Source organism: Notamacropus eugenii, chromosome 1 (assembly GCF_028372415.1).
Source record: "Notamacropus eugenii isolate mMacEug1 chromosome 1, mMacEug1.pri_v2, whole genome shotgun sequence".
Classification (NCBI taxonomy): Eukaryota; Metazoa; Chordata; class Mammalia; order Diprotodontia; family Macropodidae; genus Notamacropus; species Notamacropus eugenii.
Window position 1 is genome coordinate 448,177,654 of NC_092872.1, and position 14,237 is coordinate 448,191,890.

Below are 14,237 nucleotides of genomic sequence, written 5' to 3' on the forward strand. Positions count from 1 at the left end.
AATTATGGCTTTGCAGAGGGATGCCGAAATGAAATATGACAACATGGTCACCTCCTTATATGACACCTGTGGGCCTTTTCAGCTGTCACGGCAAAGAGTGCAATATCAATTTGAACAGATGACAAAGTGCTGTCATTTTTCATTCTGATAATATACAGAAGGCTTTGGACAGAGGCTGTTTGCAAAAGAAGCATCTTGCCAGATATGTTCCTAATCTAAATAGGCTCAAACACTTCGTTAAATTTTTACAATACATGGTTATGTTGTCTTTTTTTTTTTTTAAACCTATGTACAGGAGAATTATAATGAACTTAGTAGGCATATAAAAATAACATTATCTCGCCATTTTGGGTTGACTGTACATGCTGGAACCATTGCTATCTTAATAATGAAGCACATACTAATTAAGGAGAGAATAAAAAGGGAAAAGTAACAATTCATAGTGGCATTTTAATATTCATGCTTTTACTAATCAGTTACCAAAAAAAGAAATTAATACATTCTTTAGTCTTTAATATTCATCTCTTTAAAAAAAACCAAAAGGAAACTGGAATTAGCATCATTTGCCATATTCAATATCACTTAAAAATGTCAAATTGAGTCATTCTCATCTATGTTTTCTTCATATCCCCACAACAGCTTGGTGGAGGGTAAGGCATATCAGATATGAAATGTGAGGAACTGAATCTGAATCCTAGGTCTCGATACTTACTACCCAACATATATGAGCTTAAGCAAGTCACTTCTTTTATCTGATCCTCAGTTTCCTCTTTATAAAATGAGGGTGTTAACTGAATGGCCTCTAAGGTCCACTATGCCACACACCTGACTAACTGGTTTCACAAAGACATGGCATTTGGCAAAGTGTTATTATGAGGGAACTTACTAACATGATCATCAATCTTTCCATGTTTTTGGCATCTATTATGCTTTTATCACAGTGCCAAGCACTGTGTTAACTACTGAGGATACATATACAAAAACAAAGATTCCTGCCATTACATTCTAATAGGAGACAACACATAAAGGTAAGTGGTGACCAGGGAAACGTATCTGATCTAAGAAGCCATAGGGATGGTGAGAATAGAGCAGCCCACTGACATGCTTTTTCCAGATAAAATAAGAGTATTTATTTGATTACAACAAGAGGTGGAAAGAGCACCCTCCAAACAGGGGAACAGAAAAAAATGGCCATAATGAAGATACGGGCACATGGTCACAAGGAGTACAGAGCTGAGTGGTTTAGCAACTCATGAGTACAATCTCCGATATTTTGGTTTGGAAGATGGGGCAAACAGGTGAAAAATGGCCAAGATGAAGATGAGGACACAGAGTTTCAGGGAATATAAAGCTGAATATCTGATATCCTCCCAGGCATGGGCAAAGTGGTGGTCATAGGGAACTATAATAACAGTATAGAGAGGAGGAGGGAAATGAAAAAGGGTGGCATCCACAGGACTTGATAACAGATTTAATATAAGAGGTGAGTGAGAGGGAAGGGTCAATGACAGTCCCAAGGTTTTGAATATGAGGGAACTGAATATTTGATGGTGCCACAAAAGAGAAATATTGAGATTGGCTTAAATAACGGAAGCCCATTCCCCCCAAAAACTCTGTACCTATTCTTCTGACACTCTTTCCTTTTAAATACTGTACTTTTGAATGTAACTACTGGGAACAAAGAGACAGAGTACCTTTTTTAAGTGCTTTCTACAATCAGTCCATTTGCTCTAAATCAACAATAAAGGCATATTCATAAAAAGGATACTCAGGTCTGGTATGGTGTAAAACTAGCACTATATAGAGTTACAGATAAGTGTAACATAACAGTCAATCTATATGGCAAGCAATCACTGTAATTTAATTCCAATGGCTTTCTACCACCCTGTGCTGTTTCCAGATTTTCTGTTTTGTTTTTAAGTCATTTCCCCCATTTTTCTCCCTTTCAATTACTGAAAATGGTTTTCATCTTCTGGTCCAAATTTTGCGTTTCCTATATTAAATCTATTTTCCCTCATATTTCTAGGTTGCTGCCAACTTGGGTTAATAAATTTTAAATGATTACTCAGGATTTATTCCCTTCATTTTTATATTCAATAGCATTTCCTTATAAAACAGAGTATGAATGAAAGCAAGTACCTAGGGGGCCAATATTTCTTCAATTTGCTCTTTGTGGCAGTCCTGTATTAAAAGAAAAATAAATTAAGTTCTTGGGCGGGGAAATCCCTGACTGTATTTCTATCTCAGTGTTATGTGTCTCCACTCTCCTTTTCAGTTCCGAATGCTTATCTTCAACAAAACATCATGCACTTTCAGAATTACTTGCACATCAAGGTCTTCCCCAAAAGGCTAAAATGAACAAATACAGATACAAGGGAGACTGAAATGGACCCTCACAAATAACTACACTCTCTCATCAAGAGAAGTAAAGTGGGCAATTAGAAGAGTTTGGTGCTCTATTCAAGCAACAAGGAAGACTGCCACTAAGAGGCTGTGAACAAAACCTGGGGAGTTTATTGACTAGCAAAATCAATGTGTCTAGTGTTACAATAAAGTGAAAAGGCTAGAGCCATCTTCAATGATACAGATAAAAGTCTCAGGTGGAGAATTCAAGGGTAATTCCAGTGCCCTCTACCTAGTCAGACCCCATTTGAAGTACTCTGTCCTATCAGGACACCACATTTTAAAAAGAATACTGACAAGCTGAAACATGTCTAGAGGAAAGTAACCAGCATAAGGGAACTGCAACTCATTCCATAGTGACAATCAGTTGAAAGAACTAGGGGTCTCTAGCTTAAAGAGGAGCATCCCAGAATCTAAGAGTTGGAAGAAGCCTCAGAGTCCATCTATCCCAACCATCCTCTCACCTCTACAATCAGTCAAATGGCTGCTAAAAGAATCTTCCTAATGCGCATATAGGACCATGTCATACCACTACTAAAAAAATTTTCAATGGCTCTGTCCTAACTAAAGAATAAAATATCAACACCTTATGTGTGTTTGCTCTTCATTGCCGAAGAAGACCATGCCATCAGAGAAATAATGACATGACTTGCACTTGACTTTGTTTTGAGTGAGGGAGGGCTGTGCAGGTCACCAGCCTCACTTCTCTTCCAGAGCCATCTGAATTCAGTGACCAGATATTCATCAGGATGACTGGAGATGACTCAGGATGAGGCAACTGGGGTTAAGTGACTTGCCCAAGGTCACACAGCTAGTGAGTGTCAAGTGTCTGAGGTGGGATTGAACTCAGGTCCTCCTGACTCCTGCACTGGTGCTCTATCTACTGTACCACCTAGCTGCCCCATCAACACCTTATCCTTGCACTTAAAGGCCCTCACAATCTGTCTCCAACCGACTTTTCCATTCAATCTATGTGACCTTGGGCAAATCATTTAACATCTCAGTAACCCAAGCACTTCTCTTAACACTTTAAGTTGAGAGAAAAAACGTACACTGTTAGAAGGAGTTTCCCTAATCAAGATTTCCCTAAATTAGGGAATCACAGGCCCCATCCTCATCTCCTTATTATCTTTTCAATATATACTATTTTCCAGCCAATCCATAGGACGAGCTGTTCTGTTCATAGGTCCAATTGTTCAGTCTCCCTTGTATAACCCAATAGGCTGTCTACAATGCCTGCATCATGGTCCCTTTACACTCCCCCTTCTCCAGACTTCCCTGGTATTCCTAGCTAAAAGTGATCTTTTTTTCTCATACTTTGTCTAAACTTCTCTTTTTTTCCCTTATAATATACTAGCTTATGTTAAATCCTCCCACATTTATCTTAAACTCAGCAAGGACAGAAAAAATACCATTTTTTCATCTTTGTTCTCTAGTCACCCAGTGCTGGACTTGCAGACAAGTGATTAATAAAGATTTCTGAAAGTGAATAACCAAGAAATATGAATCACAAAAGTATCACACCTTTATAGTTAGGAAGCACTTTACATTATCTCATTTGAGTCTCATCTATGAAGGAGGCAAGTTGGTATTACTATTCTCAGTTTACAGATAAGAACATTGTGGTTCAGAGCGGTGAAGAAATGTGCTCAACATCACACAGCCAGAAAACTACAATCAGGCCATCAACTCTTCCTGAACCTTCTGCTCTTTCCATTTCACCATGCAAACCTCCTGATTCATTAAGTCTTATATTTATTATATTATATTATTTATTATTTATATTTATTATATTATATTAATTATATTATTTATATTATTATTATTTATATTATATATTAATTATATTATTTATATTTATTATATTATATTAATTAAGCAAATAAATTTTTTTTCCTACCTCATTAGTAGAAGGTTAATTTTCTTTCCTAATAGCAAAATACTCAAATTTCTGATGCTGATTAGAACATCCCCAAAACTTCTAAATTTATTCAAGACACAAGGTAACTTTTCTTAAATATTTTCTCCCTCTCCCAAACGTAATGAGTTTGTGCTGGGGTTTCATTTCATAATTTAGCTTTCATAGTTTGGAAAAAGCACTGAACAAAAAGTTTAGTAAACCTGCATTCAAGTTCCAGCTTTTATACTAATAAGCTCTGCAACTTTAGACAATTTACTTTCACTCTCTGGGCCTCAGTTTCCTCACATGCAAAGGGAGCAGATGTTCCATGTTCTATGGTTCATCAAGATCTGACATTCTATAATATCATTAACTTTTAACATGTAGACCTGTGCAGCAATATAAGAATACTCAGACTTTCTGTCAACAGTTAATATATAAAACTGCACTGCGAACTTAAAGTATTTAAACTATTTGTCCAGTACTGAAAAAATATCTCCACCTTGTTAATAAAAAAAACAAACACCTATCCTTCAAAAGGGCTCACTCAGGCACAATCTATTCCAAACTACATTTCCTATCTTTAACTAAGAAATGATCTCTCCCTAATACAAATTAGCAGATCACTTTGTTCATTCTTCTCTAATAGATTTGCCAAACTCTTTCCTATTGTGTTTATTTGCATACACAACATATCATCTACTAGATGGTAAGCTTTTTAAGGGCAGAGACAGGAACTGAACAATCACGTTGATTGCAATATACCACCTGGTGCACATTTTGCTGCTGTGCTTACCCTCAATGCTGGTGCTGAACCCTCTACCTACAGAACCTCCAGCAACCCCGTTGCCACTTAATTACCTTACTGCCACGCCACTGCATGTACACCACCTCTACACCTCCTCTACACTTCTTGCTCTGAGAACAATGTTCAGTCGGGCCCAACTCTTCATGACTCCATTTGGGGGTTTTCTTGGCAAAGATACTGACATGGCTTACCACTTGTTCTCTGCGAACAATAATTACTATCAAACAACATTAACATCATTTCTACAAAGGAAGTATCAACAATCAACTGCCCTGTAGCTCCAGTGACCATTCCTGACTAAAAGCTGTAAATTCCTTGCGGGCAGAGATTGTCTCTTTTGCATTAATATCCCCAGTGCTTGGCACATAGAATGTGCTTAATAAATACTTTTTCATTTACTCATTCATTCATCATTACATGTTTGTTGGTGAATAAAGGGCCCCAAAGATATTCATGTATTTAAAATATGAAGGATTAAGGATCAGGACTGTGGAATATTTCTTTAGCTGTACACTGGCCATAATCTGGCATCTAACACCTCCTCCAAACCAATTTACCATTACTACTTTAGAGGAATCCTTCACCTCAGCCAGACTGGTCTAGTCACTCAATATTCCTTGAATGTGTCAATTATTGTTCCCATCTTTGCTTGCACAATCCTTCCTACTTGAAAAGCCTTCTCTCCTCTTGTTGCATATTTAATTCCTTAAAGGTACTGTTCTCAAGTCTATCACCTACAGGAAGTCTTCCCTAATTCCTTTATAAAATAGAACATGTTACCTTGTATACTTTATATAAACAGTGTGGTACAGCAGAAAGAGCATTAGGCTTAAGAGTCATAAAGACATGGGTTTGAATTCCACTTGTTACATCAGCAGAAGACCCCTGGGCTACCTCTATGAACCTCAGTTTCATCATTCATAAAGTAGGGATAAAGTTTATTTTATTTTTCAAATTAAGACCATTTGTCAAGAACTCTCTCTTCTCCCTTCCATGTCACATGCCTCTCACATTACCCTCCATTATCTCCTTCCCTCCAGTTTCTAATGCTGAGGCAGTCCTTCTGCTTGCCAAAACCAACTCTACCTGTACCCTTGATCCCATATTCTCCTGTCCTGTCCAGTTTCCTTCCACAGTCATCCCCACTGTTTCTAATTTCCAAAGTCTCCCTATATCCTGATTCCTTCTCTGCACAGTACCTGACTTCCAGTGCTAAATAAATGCTTGAAGCCTTGCTATCCTGCTTTCCAACATGATCAAGTTTTCCCATTCATTAGGGAGTTCTCATGAAACTCTACCTTGGCTGCTAACTCTTTCCCTCCAAATTCATTTGTCTTTTAAACTTCTAGTACTATCAAGAGCATAACCATCCTTCCAGTCACCCGAGTTCACAATCTAATTATCATCCTTGACCTCGTCACTTCTTTTAACATGAACTATAGCAAAAGTCTTCTAACTGGAATCTCTCCTTTCAGTCTCTCTTCATTCCAATCCATTCTCCACAACTCTGTCAAGAGATTCTCCTAAGGGGGCGGAGCCAAGATGGCGGAGTAGAAAGACACACATACACTAGCTCCGAACTCACAGCCCATAAAATATCTGTAAAAAAGAACTACCAACAAATTCTGGAGAAACAGAAGCCATAGAACAACGGACCGGACGAGATTTCTGTTCCAGAGAGCCTGAAAACCTCTTGCAAAAGGTCCTTCGTGCTGCGGACCCAGAGCCCAGCTCAGCCCCGTGTTGGCCACGCAGCGCCGACAGGAGCAGATTGGAGCAGGATTCAGGGATGGAATCTCCAGTGGCCACGCGGGTCCCCCCACTCACAGGTGACGGGGGTCGGTGAGAGGGTCTCTTTGGTGGGTCGAGAGGGGAGTGGGGTGCCCCCATAACTCAGGCCCCCTCGGGAGGCAGCAGCAGAGGTGGGAGCAGACAAGGGCTCCCAAAGCAGGCAGGAGCCAGGATCCATTGTTGAAGGTCTCTGCATAAACCCCCTGAGGGAACTGAGCCCAAGAGGCGGCCCTGCCCTCACCTGAGCACCTGAACTTAATCTCACACTGAACAGCAGCCCTGCCCCCGCACAAAGCCCTGAGGCTGGGAAGCAGCATCTGAATCTCAGACGCCAAGCGCTGGCTGGGCAGACCTGGAGGCGAAGTGGGTGTGAAGAGAATACTCAGAAGTCAAGTCACTGGCTGGGAAAATGCCCAGAAAAGGGAAAAAAAATAAGACTATAGAAGGTTACTTTCTTGGTGCACAAGTATTTCCTCCCTTCCTTTCTGATGAGGAAGAACAATGCTTACGATCAGGGAAAGACACAGAAGTCAAGGCTTCTGTATCCCAGCCAATCCAATGGGCTCAGGCCATGGAAGAGCTCAAAAGGATTTTGAAAATCAAGTTAGAGAGGTGGAGGAAAAACTGGGAAGAGCAATGAGAGACATGCAAGCAAAGCATGAAAAACAAGTAAACACCCTGCTAAAGGAGACCCAAAAAAATGCTGAAGAAAATAACACCCTGAAAAATAGGCTAACAATTGGCAAAAGAGGTTCAAAAAGCCAATGAGGAGAAGAATGCTTTCAAAAGCAGAATTAGCCAAATGGAAAAGAAGGTTCAAAAGTTCATCGAAGAAAACTGTTCTTTAAAAATTAGAATGGAACAGATGGAAGCTAATGCCTTTATGAGAAACCAAGAAATTACAAAACAAAATCAGAAGAAGGAAAAAATGGAAGATAACATAAAATATCTCATTGGAAAAATAACTGACCTGGAAAATAGATCCAGGAGAGACAATTTAAAAATTATGGGACTACCTGAAAGCCATGATCAAAAAAAGAGCCTAGACATCATCTTCCATGAAATTATCAAGGAAAACTGCCCTGAGATTCTAGAACCAGAGGGCAAAGTAAGTCTTCAAGAAATCCACAGAACACCACCTGAAAGAGATCCAAAAAGAGAAACTCCTAGGAACATTGTGGCCAAATTCCAGAGTTCCCAGGTCAAGGAGAAAATATTGCAAGCAGCTAGAAAGAAACAATTCAAGTATTGTGCAAATACAATCAGGATAACAGAAGACCTAGCAGCTTCTACATTAAGGGATCGAAGGGCGTGGAATAGGATATTCCAGAAGTCAAAGGAACTAGGACTAAAACCAAGAATCACCTACCCAGCAAAACTGAGTATAATACTTCAGGGGAAAAATTGGTCTTTCAATGAAATAGAGGAATTTCAAGCATTCTTGATGAAAAGACCAGAGCTGAAAAGAAAATCTGACTTTCAAACACAAGAATGAAGAGGAGCATGAAAAGGTAAACAGCAAAGAGAAGTCATAAGGGACTTATAAAAGTTGAACTGTTTACATTCCTACATGGAAAGACAATATTTGTAACTCTTGAAACTATTCAGCATCTGGGTACTGGGTGGGATTACACACACACACACATAGAGACAGAGTGCACAGAGTGAATTGAAGAGGATGGGATCATACCTTAAAAAAATGAAATCAAGCAGTGAGAGAGAAATATATTGGGAGGAGAAAGGGAGAAATGGAATGGGGCAAATTATCTCTCATAAAAGAGGCAAGCAAAAGACTTATTAGTGAAGGGAAAAAGAGGGGAGGTGAGAGAAAAACATGAAGTTTACTCTCATCACATTCCACTAAAGGAAGGAATAAAATGTACACTCATTTTGGTATGAAAACCTATCTTACAATACAGGAAAGTGGGGGATAAGGGGATAAGCAGGGTAGGGGGGATGATGGAAGGGAGGGCATGGGGAGGAGTGAGCAATTTGAGGTCAACACTCATGGGGAGGGACAGGATCAAAAGAGAGAACAGAAGTAATAGGGGGCAGGATAGGATGGAGGGAAATATAGTTAGTCTTATACAACACGACCATTATGGAAGTCATTTGCAAAACTATACAGATTTGGCCTATATTGAATTGCTTGCCTTCCAAAGGGAAGGGGGAGGGAGGGAGGGAGGGAGGAAAAGAAGTTGGAACTCAAAGTTTTAGGAAAAACTGTCGAGTAGTATTCTTGCCACTAGGTAATAAGATATACAGGTAAAGGGGTATAGAAAGTTATTTGGCCCTACAGGACAAAAGAGAAGATGGAGACAAGGGCAGAGAGGGATGATAGAAGAGAGAGCAGATTGGTGATAGGGGCAATTAGAATGCTTGGTGTTTTGGGGTGGGGGGCGGGGACAAAAGGGGAGAAAATTTGTAACCCCAAATTTTGTTAAAATGAATGTTAAAAGTTAAATAAATAAATAAATAAATAAATGAATTTTAAAAAAAAAAAGAGATTCTCCTAAATCACAAGTCAGCCCATGTCACTTTTCTCCTCAATAAACTCCAATGACTCTCTATTGTCCCTAGGATCAAATACAAACTCTGTTCTTTGGCATTTAAAGTTCTCCACAAGTGATCCCCTTTCCATCGTTCTGGTATCTAAAACATTATTTCTCTCCACAAACTCTACAGTCCAGCCACCATGGCCCTATTGTTGCTCAGACAAAACACTCCATCATCCCTCTCAGTACCTCTTCAATGGCTATTCCCTATTCCTGGAATGCTTTCCCTCTTTACTTCTGCCTTGGGGAATCCCTTGCTTCCTCTAAGACAATTCAACAAAGCACTACTTCTTACAGACCTTTTCAAGTCCCTGAGGTCTCCCTTCCACCTACTCCATGTTTGTTGCATATGTACTGATTTTTATATGTGTATATATATACAGCGCACTCCAAAAGTTTTTCTTAAAACTTAAGGTGTTAAAGAGGCAACTAGGTGGTACAGTAGATAAAAACGTTGGCCTAGGCTGGAAAGGAAGACTTGAGTTCAAACTTGCCTCAGACATTTACTAGGTATTTGATCCTGATCAAGTTACTTAACCAGTCTTCCTCAACTATAAAATGGGAATAATAATAGCACTTACTTTCCAGGACTGTTGTGAGAATCAAATGAAATATCTATTAAGTGTCTAGCATAGTATTTGGCATAAATAAGGCACTTTAATAAATGCCTGTTTCTCTCCTTTCTCCTCAAAGCTTAAATCTGAATACTAAAACTTTTGGGATACCATGTGTGTGCGTGTGTGTGTGTCTCTATTCTATAATATTCTATTAGAATTTAAACTCAATGACAGGATTTGTTTTTCCTTTTCCTTCGTAGCCCCAGTCGTTAGCACAGTGACAGATACATGGTAAGTGCTTAAGAAAAGCTTGCTGACTGAGTGACTGATTAATAATTGACTCAAGTTTGATGTGAAGATCAAATATATAAGTGTTCTGCAATTCTTAAAGCACTACATAAATGTTAGCTATTACTATGCATCATATCATACATATGAATTGGCTCACCAACTAGACTGTTAGCCTTATAAGGAAAGGAAACATCTTAATACCCTAATGTCTAACACAGAGCCTTGCAAAGTGGAAGATCAATAAATGTTTGTGATAACAATGATAAATACCTCCCCATAAAGTACTCAGGCTCATTGTAAGGATATGGACTTCAGTGGCATTTTTGCTACTGTTTCAATGATGGACAGAAAAGACTCAAAGAAAGAGCTAGAAGGCACATGGTAGAACACAGAAAACAATATGGTAGAACACAGAAAAGAGAATGTCAACCACAAAAATTCAGAGGTAGGGACCTTATGGATACCATACAATCTTACAAATTTAGGTATGTGGGAAGTGAAAGTAGGTAATGTGACTTGCCTAGGAGCACACAGTCAGCCTATGGTAAAACTGGGACTCCAAGTCCACCACTACTTCTATTACAACACTCTCACTCTTCTCTACTTTCCTTAAGACTTAAAACAATAATAGCTCCAAGCTGCATAGCACTTTAAGATAACAAAAGGCATGCACAAACAATGACATTCAGGGCAGTCTGTACAACTATTTTCCCCCATTTTACAGATAAACTATTTAAAGAAAACTGTGACTTAAAGAAGTGATTTTCAAAGACCTCACACCGCTGGTAATGTGGGTATGAGTGTTTAATCCCTACTATACATACTTGACACTTAAAATCTAGCAGATATTGATGGTGCAGGTTTCATTCTATGAATGTGCAAATGTCCGCAACAGTTCAGCTTTCTAAATTTGTTAGTACTTAGAAAGCTGCTGGGAGAGGGGAAGGGAAGGGAATATCACTTAATGAAAACAAAACAGGTTGAATGAAAACTTTGTGGAAAGACAACAAATTAAAATCAGTATTTACTCTGAAGTTTTACCCAATAAGCAGAAGAAACAGGGAGTCAGCTCCCTCTAAAAAGCCTTAAAGTCATCTTAAATTGCTTTTCACTAGCAAGTTGGCCAACAGGTGATGACCGGCAAAACAACTCAAGAGAACTGTCTTCTAAAGTATGGCAGGCTTGTATTTGGAGTTAGCAGAGGAAGCATTCAGATGAAATAGTGGAGCAATTAAGTAAACTACTGTTCGGCCACAGAAATACAGGATGTCCCAAGTCTGCACTAAGACTACTGGGACATCCTGTATACATACCAAGTTCCAAGAATCCTCTCAGCTCTAACATTACACATTATGAGATGCCTTGCTACTCTAACATACTATATTCTATGGTACCTTCCAATTTCTATTCAATAAATGTTTATTGTGCATCTGTATGCAAGGTACTGTGCTAAGTAAGCACTTGGAATATTAAACTAAAACATTTCTGACCTCAAGGAGTTTTCAATGCATGAGAAAGAAACACAGTGATTTAAAATTACGCAAAACGCTTCACATATACTAAATGGAAAGTATTTTAAAGTAAAAAAGGTATGACAAAGTAATGCAAAGTAATTTCCAAAAGACGGAAGATTAGGAAAGTCAAATGAAAGTAACATCTGAACTGTGTTTTGAAGGAAGCTAGGGACTGTAGGAGGCTAAGATGAGAGAGCTGTTTTCCAAAGAGGGATATGGATGGCCTCTACAAAGACCAAAACACCTGAGGTGGGAGAAAAAAGTCAAGTATAGGGAAGAGTTTGCTAGCAGGCTGATTTGATTGGAATAGAGTATGTGTGAAGTGGAATAAAAGAAAGGTGAGTGGGAACCAAGAATTAGTTTTGCCTCTACAATGATGCTTCCCTGATTTAACTCAGTCTGTGACACAACTGTAATACATATCCAAAACTAAATTCATTATATGTTCCCAAAACACTCCCCTCTTCTGAACTTCCCTTTTACTATAAAAGCCATCCTCCCAGTTATCCAGACTCAAAAACTAATTGTTATCCTCAATTCTTCACTCTCCTCCCCTTCCGTTCCCAGCCTCCAACTCCTCTCCATTTAACCCTCCACACATGTGTCCTATATGTCTTCTTTTCTCTTCTGACTACCACCAACCAGGTGATAATCATCATCCTAGCCTGGACTATTGTAATAGCTTTCTAGTCTATCTCCCTGCCTGAAATCTTTCCCCACTCCAGTCCATCCTTCATTCAATTGTTAAACTGATCTTCCTAAGAAAGGTTCAGGTCTGACCATGTCATACCCCTAGTCAAGAAACTCGTATGACTCCTTATCACATCCAGGACAAAACAGAAAATTCTATTTAGCTTCAAAGGCTCTTTAGGCCTTAGCTCCTTCCTACCTTTCCAGTCTTCTTAGGCTTTACCCCCTCCCCTCCCCATATGTTCTAAAGTCCAACACTGGCCTTTTTGTCTCTCACAAGACAATCCACCTCCAACTCCAGATATCTTTTACTGGCTGTCCCCCATGCTTGGAACTCTCCTTTCTCCCTGGTCATCTCTGCTTCCTGACTTCACTGAAGTTTGGGGTTAACTCTCCCACTTTGTGCAAAATGCCTTTCCCAGTCCTCAATCTTAGTGCTTCTTCCCCTATTACTTCCATTTCACCCTGCATATATCTTGTATGTACAAGGTTGGCTGTATGTTGTTTTCCCCAGTAGAATGTAAGCTCTAAGAGATCAGGGATCATTTCTGCATTTCTTTGTATCCTCTGCGCTTTGCACAGTGATCGGCATTCAGTAAGGGCTCAATAAATGCCTACTGACTTGACTGTCAAGTTGCTGTGATACACTGAAATATAACCGGCCTGCATTCACTATCGATCTACTTCCACCCAGAAGTGGCTCTATCCACATCACCCCCAAAATCCAAAGTGGGGAGGGCAAAGAATACACAGCGCGTTCTTTGCGCCAAGCACCGTGCCACGCGCTTTTCACAGATACCGTCTCATTTGATCCTCACAACAACGTTTCAAGGTAGGTTCCATCCCTGTCCCCATTTTATAGATGAGTAAACTGAGGCAGAGGTTAAAAGGAGGCCGGGGTCTAGTGGCACAGAGGCCACCACCACCACCACCACCCCGCGCCTGTGGAAGGAGGAAGGCTCACTTCCTGCGGGTCGGAGGGGGCAGAGCTGCTCCCAATGCAAGGGGCAAGGGTGCCGGTGGAGGTAACCCTGGTCACTCCTCCCCAGAGACAGGCAGGACCGGGCACCCACGCCAGGCCGGGCCCAACCCCCGAGCCTGCCGCTCCCCACACAAGGCGAGGACTCCAGGGTCCTCACGCAGCACCCCCTCCCTCCACCACCCGCCCGTAGGGAGGAGGGCAACGGTACTAGCCCCGTCCCCGGATGGGCCCGCGGCTCCCTCGGCACCTCCGCACTTACTGGAATCCTCGGGGCTTGGGCGCGGGGGGTGGGAGGAGGGTCGGTATCTGGGCCGGGGCCCTCCTCCCAGGACCGGTTCCGCTCCACTTTCCGGGGCTCTCCTCCTGCCCCAAGCCAGGTTCGGACCGGCCCCGCGGCCCCCGCAGCCTGAGCCACAGCTCAGAAGCTCAGGCACTGTGCCGTGCCCCGGAACTGCATCTCTGGCTTCCCTGTGCCACCCTGAACCCGACCCCGATTCACCCCAGGTGGCCGCACCGGAAGTCACTCTGAGGTCCTCAGTGCGCAAGCTCCAGCAGCGAAAGCTCCTTCCTCTAGCTGTGACCCAGACCGGCGCAGGGGCTCTGCGCATGCGCCATTGCTCCTCCCCCCCCCCCCTCCCCCCCGCCCCCACCGGCTTTTGAGTGAGTTCCCTGGCTGTTTCAGATCGGACAGGTGTCATTGGAACTGGAGCTCACGGTATCACAGGTTAGGGTCCAAAAGACTTTTA

General features: G+C 41.1%; 1 protein-coding gene across 6 annotated transcripts in view; it reads right to left on the reverse strand.

The window, feature by feature from the left end:
• The window catches only part of MAPKAP1 (MAPK associated protein 1), a 340,916-nt gene extending 326,884 nt beyond the window's left edge, over nt 1–14,032 (reverse strand). For 2 of the 6 annotated variants that reach the window (XM_072631929.1, XM_072631927.1), the window contains exon 1: nt 13,751–14,032. The gene's annotated coding sequence lies outside the window, so the exon portion shown is untranslated. The remainder of the gene's footprint in view (nt 1–13,750) is intronic. The other 4 variants (XM_072631931.1, XM_072631930.1, XM_072631932.1 and 1 more) reach the window with 4 other exon arrangements.
• Between the last annotated feature and the right edge of the window lie 205 nt (nt 14,033–14,237).